This window comes from Musa acuminata, chromosome BXJ3-9 (genome assembly GCF_036884655.1).
Source record: "Musa acuminata AAA Group cultivar baxijiao chromosome BXJ3-9, Cavendish_Baxijiao_AAA, whole genome shotgun sequence".
Taxonomy (NCBI): domain Eukaryota; kingdom Viridiplantae; phylum Streptophyta; class Magnoliopsida; order Zingiberales; family Musaceae; genus Musa; species Musa acuminata.
Window position 1 is genome coordinate 22,148,056 of NC_088357.1, and position 16,752 is coordinate 22,164,807.

The window sequence follows — 16,752 nt, forward strand, 5'->3', positions numbered from 1 at the left end:
GCTCCCAACTTCCACTAGCAAATCACTTTGAAGGGGAAGGACCAAATATCCCTCTTACAATCTTTTTACAAGTGGTTCACACTCTTACAGATTTTTCAAAGAGAAAGAGGGAGGTAAACACTTAAGCTATTGAAAACAAGACTTTGCTAAAGCTTTTTCTCAATTTCTAACTTCTCAAAAAGTTGTATTCTCTGCTGAGAATTGAGGGGTATTTATAGACCCCAAGAGGATTCAAATTTGAGCTCCAAAATTTGAATTCCTTTTGGGTTCCCGGAGCTGGCGGTGCCACCACCTTTAGTGGTAGTGCCACCGCCTGTCAATGTCATATTGATCGTTTACTGGCGGTGCCACCGCCCGATCTTTCGGGTGCTGGGCGGTGTCACCGCCCAGTCCGATAGTACCACCACCCGATCCTTCAGGTTCTGGGCGGTGCCATCGCCTAGTCTGGCGGTGCCATCGCCTAGACTATTTCAGCTCACTAGTTGAGCTCCAAACTTGGCCTAAACCAGTCCAAACTCGGGCCCAATTGACTCCTAACTGGGTTATAAGATTAACCCTTAATCCTAACCCTAATTACATGTAATCTATGAAATTAAGACATAGTCCTAAGCAAGTTTTTAACTGGCAATGTCGAGTTTCCTTCTGGCGAGCTTTTCGACGAACTTCCGATACACCCTCGGATTTCTTCTAGCAGACTCCCGGTCTTGTGGCGAGTTCAGCGAGTCTTTGGAAAGTAGCTGAACTTTCTCGGTGATCTCTGCAAACCTCCGATGATCTCTTCGGTGGACTTCTGAAAACTTCGGCAAGTCCCCGATTCCTTCTCGGTTGGTTCTGGTAGCACTTCCGACGATTCTTCGGACTTTCGGCGGACTCTCGAACACTCATCGAACTTGACTCAGGTAGACTTGTTTTATGTCTTCAAGCTATCGTAGTTAATCCTGCATACTTAAAATAAAACTTCGATCAAGATAATTAATCCTAAGCAATTAATCAAGTTATCGGGCATGTCATTGGTCCCTCGACGCTTCGTCCGATTCTTCGGCACATCATCCTCTCTTACAGCCTATTGTCCAATTGGCCAGTTGACTCCGTAACTCCGATATCCTTGGCACAATCTCCACTCTTCGTGGCCCGATACCCGAATCCATGGCCTGAAGCCTTTTGTCGATACGTCGACCGATCCACCAGCCCGACGTCCAATCTTCTGACATGTTCCTCCGACGCAACATGATTTTTCTGTTTTAATTATCTCATCCTGATCGAAGTATCCTGCATCACTCAAAACGCAGATTAAATTATAAACACATATCAAGTGGTTTCATAATCAAAATACGAGATTCAACACTTGTCACTAATCAAAATGCAGATATTGTATCTCAAGTTTCTGCTCAAACAAATGCCAAAAATGAAAAGCAAAATTACATAGAAAAATATATGCCAAATAGACTTAGATACCTAACCATACAAAGGATATACGGCAGTATTACACACACCCAAGCAGATAACTTTATCGGCTATTAGGAGACGGTAATTCAAAAACTTATAGCTAATTACCCTCACCCTAAGTAATACCCAAAGACTTCATTCATAGTCTACACTATCGATCCTCCTGCCGTTTCTCATTTGGCAATGAAAATACTAGTATGCAAACTTACAAAAGATCATACCCTTCTCATTTGGCTTCCAAAGCCAATAGTTATTCATTGGTCAAGAGAAATGATCCGTATGGGGTTCGAATTTGATGATCTACCAATTCAATACTAGCTTTCAGATAAAAATTCGATGGAGGAGAAAAATCGCTAAAACAAGCATAAAATAGAAAGGAAAATAACATTTATTTCTCATAAGATTAAAGTGGTAACTACAAGTGCCAAACAATATAATAAATACATGATAAAAGAATTATAGATGCTTGAGAATATAAGTTATCTTTGGACAACACCTAGGTGCCCTCGATAGGTTGAGGTTCACTATCAATTTCAGTCTCCTTTCTCATTGTTGAAACGTCCCCATAATATTTGGATAGTAGGTACCAAGACTTTGAGAGTATGATTGGATAGAGAATTTGGCTATCAAAATTCAAGAAGACCATGATTGGAAGTTTATAACTCCTAAAAAAATTCCTTCTCTCTTTTCTTTTCTCTTCTCTTACTCTAAGCAAAGACTAGAAAGCTAGGGTAGGCTAGGGCTTCTAATTGTTGCTTTTGAATATTTTCTTCTTCATTTTACTACTATTAAAGGCCTCTTTGGAAGCTATTAAGATTAGTAATAACTCGAAAAGAATATCTACGGTAAGGTGTCCATAGGCAGGAATAAGGGTTGGTGAACTTGCTGCTAGTCATAGGTACCCTACAAACCAATCACATGAGTGATGACACATGTGACTTGATATGCGGTCTTTTTACTTATTATTATTATTTGATATTTTATCACTTTATATTGCTTGTTGTTTGAATATATTATGATGTCCATGGATCTATGCAATGAGAATCGAATTGTGATGAGATCACGATAATGTGACCGATTCGCCTTTAAACACAGATCCTAAATAATCCCGGTCATAGATTACTTGAGAGGGACATCGATATAATCGGGCAAACTAGTGTTCTGTATACTTGTCCATATGATGGATGTAGTTGGTCTCATAGCTGCTTGTGTGAGGACACTAAGGATACAATACAGGTGCTCATTGAAGAATAAATTCACTGATTGATCTGCTTACGGAATGCTGGATGGTTGATGATACCTTATTATCAGATAACGATTCCGTAGTCCCAGTGGTGTATCTAGTCTTTAGACTTGGGACACCAAGGATCTCCTGTATGAGTGCTTCACTTTTTGATACCAGACTTATAAGTTTGGATGTTCCAGATCTAGCACAACCAGTCATTGGGAGTGGCAGTCAACCTTACAAGGGCTATTGAGTGTTGATAAAGGATCATCCACTCTCGGTGTCATAAGAGGAATATCTCATATGTTCTTGCTCAAAAAAATCTCTAGCCAACGTCATTCAGATTGAGAGAGAAAGAGTTCTCCGGGAGAATCCGATTAGAGTGAGACTCAAGTAGAAACTATATGGGCATGACAACACCATGCCCGGTATACGGTCTTTGGGATATTAGATAGACGAGGGACTATAAGTATACGGTAATTGAGGACAAACAAGTCCAATAGATTGGATTCCCCTGTATAGTCTAGGAACTGCGGCGTAGTGGCCTAGTACGTCCGCAATCGATGAGTCGAGTGAATTATTATGAAGATAATAATTCATTGAGCTGGAAAGAGTTCTGATATGTATGACTCACGACCAGCTCGATATTGAGCCTAGAGGGTCATACACATATAGTAGGAGTTGCGATGAATAGAGGTTCGGATATGAGATATCTGCGGAGCCCCTATCTTATTAGATATCCAATAAACCTTTGAATTATTGGATCCTATGGATGAGATTCAATAAGAGTCAATGAGAGATTATTATATAGAGATCTACTGATCTAAGAGGCTTGGATAGTTGGATGGAGATCCAATACCCAATAGGGTAGGATCCATTTAGGTTAAGTTGATAGGGGACCTCTATAAATAGGAGGAAACCAATGGTTCATTAGCTAGAGCCTCTTTGGGTTACCATCTCATATTCTCCTCCCCTTATCCTCCTCAAATAGCAGTCTTAGAGTTTTAAGGAGCATCATCATAGTCCTACTGTGTGGATCACCACTAGAGAGGAGGGTGCTTAACCTCCTTCACCCTCTCCTAGAGATCTGTAATAATTCAGGGATATACGATCTCCATAGGTAACACAATATTTAATATATGCATGGTTTTAAGTTTCATAAATTTTGCACACCAATCTTCGCATGATGACAAACACACATATGGGAAATTTGGGGATTTTGTTTTTATGTTCTTCCGCTGTGCATGTGATGCCCCCTATGATTTCCCAACAATGGTATCAAAGCTAGGTTATTTGTGCAAAAGATTTGTTTTGAACTACATGTGTTGTGTTTTGGAAAAGCTTTTGACGTCAAAATCGTTGATGCAAAAGCGAGAAAGGGCAGTAACTATTGCTGCCCACATAGATGGCAACCTTGGCTACCATCTGTGTGTAAGGGGCTAGCGATCGTTAGGCTGTTATCGATGGCCAGCGGCTTGCCTATAGCTGGTCACCAGTAGTGGTGCCAGCTGTTGGGAAATCTTGGGGGCGACATCACATGCCCAGCGGAAGAACAAGAAAACAAAATCCCCAATTCCCAAAGAGATGTTCATCGTCGTGCGAAGATTGGTGCGCAAAATCTGCGAAACTTAAAACTACGTATAGAATAGATTATGTTACCTAGGGAGATCGTATATCCCTATTTCCTTGTAGATCTTTAGGAGAGGGTGAAGGAGGTCAAGCGTCCTCCTCTCTAGCGGCGATCCACACAATAGGGCTGCAACGACGCTCCTCAAAACTCCAGGCCTGCTCTGAGGTGGAGAGGTGGAGGAGAATAGGAGAGGCAAGCAAAGGCTCTAGCCTATGAGGCTCTGAATCCCTCCTATTTATAGAGGTCCCCTGTCAAACCGTAATGGATCCTCGCCTAGTGGGTATTAGATTTGCATCCAATAACCGAAGCCTTTTAGATTAGTGGATCTCTATCCAATAGTCTTTTATGGGCTCTTATTGGATCTCATCCATGGGATCCAATAATTTAGGGGCTTATTTGATATCCAATAAGACAAGGGCTCCATCGGATATCTCAAATCCGAACCTCTACTCATCGCAATGCCTACCATATGTGTGTGACCCTCTAGGCCCAATATCGAGCTGGCCGTGAGTCATACCTATCAGAACTCCTTCTAACTTAGTGAATTATTATCTCTGTAATAATTCACTTGACTCATCGACTACGGACGTACTAGACCACTATGTCGTAGTCTTTAGACGATACAAGGGAATCTAATCCATTGGACCTGTCTGTCCTCAGTTACCGTGTACCTATAGTCCCTCATCCATTTAATATCCCAAAGACTGTATATTGAGCATGGTGCTATCAGACCCATACAGTTTCTACTCGAGTCTCGCTCTAATCGGATTCTCCCGGAGAAACCTTTCTCTCTCAACCCGAATGACCCTAGCTAGGGATTTGTCTGAGCAAGAACACATGGGATATTCCTCTCATGATGCCGAGAGTGGATGATCCTCTATCGACACTCAATAGCCCTCGTAAAGTCGACTACCACTCCCAATGACCAACTGTACTAGATTTGGGACAACCAAACCTATAAGTCTGTTATCAAAGAGTGGAGCACTCATACAGGACATCCTTGGTGTCTCAAGTCTAAGGACCAGATTCACCACTAGGACTATGGAATCGCTGTTTGATAATAAGGTATCATCAACCATCCATCATTCCGTAAGCGGATCAATCAGTGAACTCATTCTCCAATGAGCACCTGTACTGTATCCCTAGTATCCCTACACGAGTAGCTATGAGACTAGCTGCATCCATTATATGGATGGGTATATAGCACACCAGTCTGTCCGGTTATCACGATGTCCCTCTCGAGTAACCTATGACCGGGATTATTTAGGATCTATGTTTAAAGGTGAATCGATCTCATTATCATGACCTCATCACGATCCGATTCCCATTGCACAAATCCAAGGACATCACAATATATATATATATACATATATGCAATAGTTATAAAGTGATATATGCCAAAATATAATAAGCAAAAAGATTCTGTATCAAGTCACACGTGCCATCACTCACGTGATTGGCTTATTGGGCACCTATGACTAGCAATCTCCCACTTGACCTAAAGCCAATCACCTATGTGTCTGATCCCCATCAGACCCCTATGACGATCAAAGATAATCTGAGACAACGGGTTTGTCAGTGGATCTGCAATGTTATCTTCGGATGGAACATTTTCCACTACTACATCTCCTCGGGTTACGATCTCTTTAATAAGTTGGAACCTCCTCAGAACACTTCTGATGAGACCCGGGTTCCCTTATTTGAGTAATCGCCCCATAGTTGTCACAATATAAGGAAGTCGGCTTCTCGCTATTCGGCATGACTCCCAAATCTGTAATGAACTTCTTCACCCAGACTCCCTCCTTTTATGCATCTAATGTAGCAATGTACTCCGCCTCTGTGGTCGAGTCAGTAGTAGTATCTTGCTTGGAACTCTTCCAGCACACTGCTCCTCCATTCAAGGTGTACACATACCCTGAATTCAACTTGCTATCATTGACATCAGACTGAAAACTTGAGTCTGTGTAGCCTTCAACCTTAAGGCTACTACCTCCATATACCAGTAAAAGATCCTTAGTCCTTCTCAAGTACTTAATGATACACTTTACTACTTTCCAGTGCTCCAAGCCTGGATCCGCCTGATACCTGCTTGTGACACTCAGAGCATGCGCTATATCAAGCCTAGTACATAGCATAACATATATGATACCCTATTCCTAAGGTATAAGGTATCATATCCATGTTCACCCTTTCTTCTGGAGTCTTTGGGGACATACTCATAGAAAGTGATATCCCATATCTCATCGGTACGAGACATCTCTTGGAATTTTTCATGCCAAACCTTTTGACAATGGTTTCTATGTACCTGGACTAGGACAAGCCAAGCATCCTCTTGGGTCTATCTCTGTAGATTCTAATCCCCAAGATATAGGATGCTTCCCCTAAGTTCTTCATGGAGAAGTGTCTAGATACTCAAGCCTTTACTGTGGATAGCATTCCTATGTCATTCCCAATGATCAGGATGTCATCCACATATAACACCAAAAAGGTGATATCACTCTCACTTACCTTCCTGTACACACAAGGCTCATCTTCGTTCTTAACGAAGTCATAAGATCTGATTGCTTCATCAAATCTTATGTTCCAACTTCGAGAAGCTTGCTTTAGTCCATAAATGGATCTACGCAACCTACACACCTTATCTGGGCAGTTCTTGTTGGGAAATCTTTGGGGCGACATCATATGCGCAGCGGAAGAACAAGAAAAACAAAATCCCCGATTCCCAAAAAGATGTTCGTCGTCGTGCGAAGATTGGTGCGCAAAGTCCGCGAAACTTAAAACTGCGTATAGAGTAGATTGTGTTACCTAGGGAGATTGTATATCCTTGTTTCCTTGCAGATCCTTAGGAGAGGGTGAAGGAGGTCAAGCATCCTCTCTAGCGGTGATCCACACAGCAGGGTTGCGACGACGCTCCTCAAAACTCCAGGCCTGCTCTGAGGTGGAGAGGGAGAGGAGAATAGGAAAGGCAAGGAAAGACTCTAGCCTATGAGGCTCTGAATCCCTCCTATTTATAGAGGTCCCCTATCAAACCCTAATGGGTCCTCCCATAGTGGGTATTGGATCTGCATCCAATAAGACAAGGGCTCCGTCGGATATCTCATATCCGAACCTCTACTCATCGCAATGCCTACCATATGTGTGTGACCCTCTAGGCCCAATATCGAGCTGGCCGTGAGTCATACCCGTTAGAACTCCTTCTAACTCAGTGAATTATTATCTCTGTAATAATTCACTTGACTCATCGACTACGGACGTACTAGGCCACTACGCCGTAGTCCCCAGACGATACAGGGGAATCCAATCCATTGGACCTGTCTGTCCTCAGTTACCGTGTACCTATAGTCCCTCATCCATCTAATATCCCAGAGACCGTATATCGAGCATGGTGCTATCAGACCCATACGATTTTTACTCGAGTCTCGCTTTAATCGGATTCTCCTGGAGAAACCTTTCTCTCTCAACCCGAATGACCCTGGCCAGGGATTTGTCTGAGCAAGAACACATGGGATATTCCTCTCATGACGCCGAGAGTGGATGATCCTCTATCGACACTCAATAGCCCTCGCAAGGTCGACTACCACTCCCAATGACCAACTGTACTAGATCTGGGACAGCCAAACCTATAAGTCTGGTATCAAAGAGTGGAGCACTCATATAGGACATCCTTGGTGTTTCAAGTCTAAGGACCAGATATACCACTAGGACTACAGAATTGTTGTCTGACAATAAGGCATCATCAACCATCCAGCATTCCGTAAGCGGATCAATCAGTGAACTCATTCTCCAATGAGCACCTATACTGTATCCCTAGTATCCCTACACGAGCAGCTATGAGACCAGCTACATCCATCATATGGACGGGTATACAGCACACCAGTTTGTCCGGTTATCACGATGTCCCTCTCGAGTAACCAATGACCGGGATTATTTATGATATGTGTTTAAAGGTGAATCAATCTCATTATCGTGATCTCATCACGATTCGATTCCCATTGCACAAATCCAAGGACATCACAATATATATATGCACATATGCAATAGTTATAAAGTGATATACGCCAAAATATAATAAGTAAAAAGATTCTGTATCAAGTCACATGTGCCATCACTCACGTGATTGGCTTGCTGGGTACCTATGACTAGCAATCTCCCACTTGACCTAAAGCCAATCGCCTATGTGTCTGATCCCCATCAGACCCCTGTGACGCTCAAAGACAATATGAGACAACGGCTTTGTCAGTGGATCTACAATGTTATCTTCGGATGGAACTCTTTTCACTGCTACATCTCCTCGGGTTACGATCTCTCTGATAAGCTGGAACCTCCTTAGAACACTTCTGATGAGACCCAGGTTCCCTTATTTGAGTAATCGCCCCATAGTTGTCGCAATATAAGGAAGTCGACTTCTCACTATCCGGAACGACTCCCAAATCTGTAATGAACTTCTTCAACCAGACTCCCTCCTTTACTACATCTGATGCAGCAATGTACTCCGCCTCTGTGATCGAGTCAGTAGTAGTATCTTGCTTGGAACTCTTCCAGCACACTGCTCCTCCATTTAAGGTGTACACATACCCTGAATTCGACTTGCTATCATCGACATCGGACTGAAAACTTGAGTCTGTGTAGCCTTCAACCTTAAGGCTATTACCTCCATATACTAGTAAAAGATCCTTAGTCCTTCTCACGTACATAAGGATACACTTTACTGCTTTCCAATGCTCCAAGCCTGGATCCGCCTGATACCTGCTCGTGACACTTAAAGCATGCTCTATATCAGGCCTAGTTCATAGCATAGCATATATAATAGACCCTATTGCTGAGGCATAAGGTATCATATTCATGTTCGCCCTTTCTTCTAAAGTCTTTGGGGATATACTCGTAGAAAGCAATATCCCATGTCTCATCGGTTTGAGACCTCTCTTAGAATTTTTCATGCCAAACCTTTTGACAATGGTTTCTATGTACCTGGACTGGGACAAGCCAAGCATCCTCTTGGATCTATCTCTATAGATTCTAATCCCCAAGATATAGGATGCTTCCCCAAGTCCTTCATGGAGAAGTGTCTAGATAACCAAGCCTTTACTATGGATATCATTCCTACGTCGTTCCCAATGATGAGGATGTCATCCACATATAACACCAAAAAAAGTAATAGCACTCCCACTTACCTTCCTGTACACACAAGGCTCATCTTCGTTCTTAACGAAGTCATAAGATCTGATTGCCTCATCAAATCTTATGTTCTAACTTCGGGAAGCTTGCTTTAGTCTAAAATGTATCTAAGCAACCTACACACCTTATCTGGGCAGTTCTTGGTCACGAATCCCTCAGGTTGCATTATATACACCTCCTCCTCGAGGTTCCCATTGAGGAATGCGATTTTCACATCCATATGCCAGATCTCATAATCATAGTGTGCTGCAATAGCCAATAGAATTCTGATGGATTTTAGCATTGCTACGGGTGAGAAGGTTTCATCGTAGTCAACACATTGCCTTTGACGATACCCTTTAGCCACTAGCCTTACTTTATAGGTCTCTACCTTTCCATCTACTCCGATCTATTTCTTAAAGATCCACTTGCAACCGATGGGTACAATACCTTCGGGTGCATCAACTAGGTTCCAAACCTTATTGGAGTACATAGAATCCATATCAGAATTCATGGCTTCTTGCCACTTCCCGGAGTCTATACTTATAATAGCCTCCTCGTAGGTCTGAGGATCAATATCCTCAACATCCTCTCCTCTAATATGTGTCACATATCTCTCAAGAGAATGGGATACTCTATCAGACCTACATAAAGTTAAAACTTGTGTATTAGGTACCTGAACAAACTCGGGCTGTAGAGTGGTGCTTGAGCTTGGTTCTCCAACCTTGCTCAACTCTATCATTCTCCCACTATATTCGCCAAGAATGTGTTCCTTCTCAAGGAACACTGCTCTCTTAGCTACAAAGACCTTTTGGTCCTCGAGATGATAGAAATAATACCCACAAGTTTCCTTGGGGTATCCCACAAATTTGCATTGCTCTGTCCTTGATTCTAACTTATCGGAGTTGTGTTTTTTAACATGGGCAGGGCAGCCCCAAATCTTAACAATCTTAAGATCAGGCTTCTTCCCTTTCCATATCTCATATGGTGTAGACACTACCGACTTAGTTGGAACTCTGTTCAGAAGGTAAGCTGCGGTTTCTAGGGCATATCCCCAGAATGAGATGGGTAGGTCAGCGAAACTCATCATGGACCGTACCATATCTAATAACGTATGATTTCTCTCCTTGAGGAACTGAGTAAACTCTGTACTTAAGTACTCACCTCCTCGATCTGATCGAAGAGTTTTGATACTCTTTCCAGTCTGGTTCTCCACCTTATTCTTATACTATTTGAATTTCTCAAAGGCCTCGGACTTGCACTTCATTAAGTATACATATCCATATCTTGAGAAATCATTAGTAAAGGTAATGAAGTAGGAGTAACCACCAATGGCATGAGTTGACATAGGTCCACATACATCACTATGTATGAGTTCCAACAACTCAGTGGCTCTCTCTCTAGTTCCACTAAATGGAGAGTTGGTCAGTTTTTCACGAAGGCAAGGCTTGCAAGTTGCATATGACACATAGTCGAATGGATCTAGATATCCATCATTTAGCAACTTTTGAATCATTCCCTCATGGATATGACCTAGCCTATAATGCCATAGGTATGCACTGTTCACCTCATCTCGTTTCCTCTTAGACACTTACATTCATGATATGTGGAGTAGTGTCTTGCATAAACAAACCTTTATGCAATATTCCTCTCGTCAATCTCCCCTCGGCTTTGCTAGAATTTATAATAAATTGTAGATGTGATAAGCAATACTGGTATCTAATACCAATGCACTATCACAAAAATATGATAATTGGAGATTGATCATGAATGTACCTGAAGCTTCTCCAAGCTTCTATTTCGCCCTTTCTGCAAAGAACTCTTTGTAGTTTCTCTTCCAGTGCCCATCTTTACCACAGTGGAAGCACTAGCCTTTGTCCTTTGCTGGGTCTTTCTTAGCAACCTTTGCTTTACCTGGTCTGCCCTTGCCCTTTCCCTTCTTAAGGGATCTTTCTGCTTTCCTTTTCTTTCTGGTCTCACCAGTGTAGTGAATTGGCTTCTCTTTCTTAATAGTACTCTCTAACTCCCTCAACATATTGAGGAGCTCTGGGAGAGTCACCTCAAGCTTGTTCAAATTAAAATTCATTATGAACTGTGAAAAGGAATCTGGTAGGGACTGAAGCACAATGTCCACACACAAGTTATCCTCTAGGACCATTCCTAGACCTGTGAGTTTCTCTATCCACTCAATCATCTTTAGGACATGGTTCTGAACCGGTGTCCCCTTAGTCATCCTAGCGCGGAAGAGGCTCTTAGATATCGTATATCGCTGAGTCCTTCCTAGTTCCTCAAACAATTTGCGGACATGTAGGAGAATGGATCTGGCATCCATCTTTTCATGTTGTCTCTGTAACTCAGGAGTCATAGAGCCCAACATATAGCACTAAGCAAGAGTGGAGTCATCAATGTACTTCACGTAGCGAGCGATCTCATCCTCGTTTGCCCCTTCTTCGGGCATAGGCATCACTGTATCAAGGATGTACACGATTTTATCCGCTGTGAGAACAATTCTCAAGTTACGGAGCCAATCCGTATCATTTAGACCAGTGAGACGGTTGACACAAGTATGCCATGTAAGGGATTTGAAAGCGACATTTTCTGAAAATAAAGATGCAGTAGAAATGAATAACATGCAGATTTTGCAAGAAATAAACTATCAAGATATGGACTTCTATCTTAATATGCTCCCACTATTTTACTAACGAGTCACGCGACACCCTCAACACGTGAAACAGAAGTCTCTAGTAGACTTCTAGTGGGGATCAGGATCCAATCAGCGTCTTAGTGTAACCTTGAGGGACTCGACCAATCACACTAAGCCTAAAAGGTAGGCAACTCTTACCGATCACAACTCCTTGTGATTCCCATCCTATTCGGCCTCCGAATCACCATGGCCTCGAGGGACTCGACCAACTATGATGCTCGGTTAAGTCAACACCTTCGTTACAAGATGAGTTTGATTTGATGATATACCCTCGAGGGACTCGACCAAGCATACCATGCCCTCAGGTCACCGGTGACATCTCTATGTCGTAAGCAAGATAGCAAATCGCGATATAGGTGAGTCTCGAGGGATTTGACCAACTCAACCTACACCGGGAATCGGTTCCTACTCATAACGATGGAAGGCCACGTGGGTCAATCTAATTGCCTCACGTTTACCGATTTAATATTATCGAGAGAGATGTTTCTTTGATTTGGTCTCCTAATATGACATGTCACACATATACATATTTAATATATATCTACATCGCATGCAAATATATATACATATCTAGAATGTGTATAAGCAATCACACCAGATGATCATGGACCACAACCTAATATGATTAGGCCCGAGCCAGTAGGCCTAATCACTCACATAAAGATCTATGTGTGCAACAGTGCATCTCCATGCCCTGTGATCGTCCATCTCGTCCTCGTCGGTTCCGTTGACATTTTGATGCATCTTGATACATCGCGATCGTCCGTCTCGTGGGTCCCGCTATCGCATCCACGCTCCCGCAGCGCATCCTTATGTGATTATAACTTAATCATAGGCACATAGACCTCAATAATAATAATCACAAGTTCACACATCACACGGTCCATGATCATCCGTCCACACATCATACATCACATGTATAAATAATCATCATCATGTAGGACTACTAGATAATAATAAAAATAATAATCAACTAAACCTTTTAATTAATTAATATTTTTTGAAATCAGGGACATGTAGGGAATTTCTCAATTCCTAAGGGTATTTTTGTAATTTGGATAAAAGACAGAAACTAGAATTTCTCAAATTCACAGGGGAAAAACTGTCTTTTTACCCAAAACCCTAATTCCCTCTTACTACTACCGCCGCCGCCACCCTACTGGCGGCGGCCTGTGCGGCGGGGCGAGGGCGCTGCCCTCGCCTGCAGGCGGCACGCCCGTTGGCGGCGCTACCGCTACAGGTGGGCGCCCCCGCAGGCACTGCCGCCTCCGCGGGCGGTTATGTCGGCGGGGCAATGCCCATAGGTGGTGCCGCCTCCGCGGGCGGTTCTGTCGGCGGGGCTGTCCCGCCGGGCTGCCGCCCCTGTGGGGGGGGAGGTTTCGCCCGCGGGAGCGGCGGCGGCAGGCGCCGTTGCCCTACGGCGTCTCACCCCGCGGGCAGAGGCGCCCGAACTACCTGCGGGCAGCCAACGCCACCGGACGCAAGCCTGCTGCAAGCAGGCCGCCGGCCGACTGCTGCTGACGCAGCCCCTGTGCTGTCTGCCTTCGATTGCGCTGCATGCATGCAGATCGAGGGCAGCAATTGTTGCTGCCCTTCCTTTTTTTTGCGTCAACGATTTTGATGTCAAAATTCTTCCTAAACACAACACACGCAGTTCAAAACCAATCATTCGCACGAACAACCTAGCTCTGATACCACTGTTGGGAAATCTTTGTGGCGACATCATATGCGCAGTGGAAGAACAAGAAAAACAAAATCCCCGATTCCCAAAAAGATGTTCGTCGTCGTGCGAAGATTGGTGCGCAAAGTCCGTGAAACTTAAAACTGCGTATAGAGTAGATTGTGTTACCTAGGGAGATCGTATATCCCTGTTTCCTTGCAGATCCTTAGGAGAGGGTGAAGGAGGTCAAGCGTCCTCCTCTCTAGCGGTGATCCACACAGCAGGGTTGCGACGACGCTCCTCAAAACTCCAGGCCTGCTCTGAGGTGGAGAGGGAGAGGAGAATAGGAAAGACAAGCAAAGACTCTAGCCTATGAGGCTCTGAATCCCTCCTATTTATAGAGGTCCCCTGTCAAACCCTAATGGGTCCTCCCCTAGTGGGTATTGGATCTGCATCCAATAAGACAAGGGCTCCGTCGGATATCTCATATCCGAACCTCTACTCATCGCAATGCCTACCATATGTGTGTGACCCTCTAGGCCCAATATCGAGCTGGTCGTGAGTCATACCCGTCAGAACTCCTTCTAACTCAGTGAATTATTATCTTTGTAATAATTCACTTGCCTCATCGACTACGGACGTATTAGGCCACTATGCCGTAGTCCCCAGACGATACAGGGGAATCCAATCCATTGGACCTATTTGTCCTCAGTTACCATGTACCTATGGTCCCTCGTCCATCTAATATCCCAGAGACCGTGTATCGAGCATGGTGTTGTCAGACCCATACGGTTTCTACTCGAGTCTCGCTCTAATCGGATTCTCCCGGAGAACTCTTTCTCTCTCAACCCGAATGACCCTGGCCAGGGATTTGTCTGAGCAAGAACACATGGGATATTCCTCTCATGACGTCGAGAGTGGATGATCATCTATCGACACTCAATAGCCCTCATAAGGTCGACTACCACTCCCAATGACCAACTGTACTAGATCTGGGACAGCCAAACCTATAAGTCTGGTATCAAAGAGTGGAGCACTCATACAAGACATCCTTGGTGTCTCAAGTCTAAGGACCAGATACACCACTAGGACTACGGAATCGTTGTCTGACAATAAGGCATCATCAACCATCTAGCATTCCGTAAGCAGATCAATTAGTGAACTCATTCTCCAATGAGCACCTGTACTGTATCCCTAGTGTCCTTACACGAGCAACTATGAGACCAGCTGCATCCATCATATGGACGGGTATACAGCACACCAGTCTATCCGGTTATCACGATGTCCCTCTCGAGTAACCTATGACCGGGATTATTTAGGATATGTGTTTAAAGGTGAATCGATCTCATTATTATGATCTCATCACGATCCGATTCCCATTGCATAAATCCAAGAACATCACAATATATATATATATATATATATATATATATATTAATATATATATATATATATATATATATATATATTAATATATAGTTATATATCACTTTATAACTTTATAAAGTTATATATCACTTTATAAAGTTATATATCACTTTATAACTTTATAAAGTTATATATCACTTTATAACTATTGTATATATCACTTTGCTTATTATATTAATATATACAGAATCTTTTTGTACATATATATATGCACATATATAATAGTTATAAAGTGATATACGCCAAAATATAATAAGCAAAAAGATTCTGTATCAAGTCACACGTGCCATCACTCACGTGATTGGCTTGTTGGGCACCTATGACTAGCAGTTCTTGGACACGAATCCCTCAGGTTGCATCATATACACCTCCTCCTCGAGGTTCCCATTGAGGAATGCGGTTTTCACATCCATCTGTCAGATCTCAAAATCATAGTGTGCTGCAATAGCCAATAGAATTTTGATGGATTTTAGCATTGCGACGGGTGAGAAGGTTTCGTCGTAGTCAACACCTTGCCTTTGACGATAACCCTTAGCCACTAGCTTTGCTTTATTGGTCTCTACCTTTCCATCTACTCTGATCTTTTTCTTAAAGATCCACTTGCAACCGATGGGTACAATACCTTCGGGCGTATCAACTAGGTTCCAAACCTTGTTGGAGTACATAGAATCCATCTCAGAATTCATGGCTTTTTGCCACTTCCCGGAGTCTATACTTATAATAGCCTCCTCATAGGTCTGAGGATTAATATCCTCAACATCCTCTCCTCTAATATGTCCCACATATCTCTCAGGAGGATGTGATACTCTATCAGACCTACGTAAAGTTGAAAATTGTGTATTAGGTACCTGAACAGACTCGGGCTGTAGAGTGGTGCTTGAGCTTGGTTCTCCAACCTCGCTCAACTCTATCATTCTCCCACTATCTCCGCCAAGAATGTGTTCCTTCTTAAGTAACACTGCTCTCTTAGCTACAAAGACCTTTTGGTCCTCGAGATGATAGAAATAATACCCACAAGTTTCCTTGTGGGTATCCCACAAATTTGTATCGCTCTGTCCTTGATTCTAACTTATCGGGGTTGTGTCTTTTAACGTGGGTAAGGCAACCCCAAATCTTAACAACTTTAAGATCAGGCTTTTTCCCTTTCCATATCTCATATGGTGTAGACACTACCGACTTAGTTGGAACTATGTTCAGAAGGTAAGCTGCGGTTTCTAGGACATATCCCCAGAATGAGATGGGTAGGTCAGCGAAACTCATCATGGACCGTACCATATCTAATAACGTATGATTTCTTCTTTCAGAGACACCATTGAGCTGAGGTGTATAAGGAGGTGTCCATTGAGATAATATCCCATGGTCCTTGAGGAACTGAGTAAACTCTATACTTAAGTACTCACCTCCTCGATCTGATCGAAGAGTTTTGATAGTCTTTCCAGTCTGGTTCTTCACCTCATTCTTATACTCTCTGAATTTCTCAAAAACTTCGGACTTGTACTTCATTA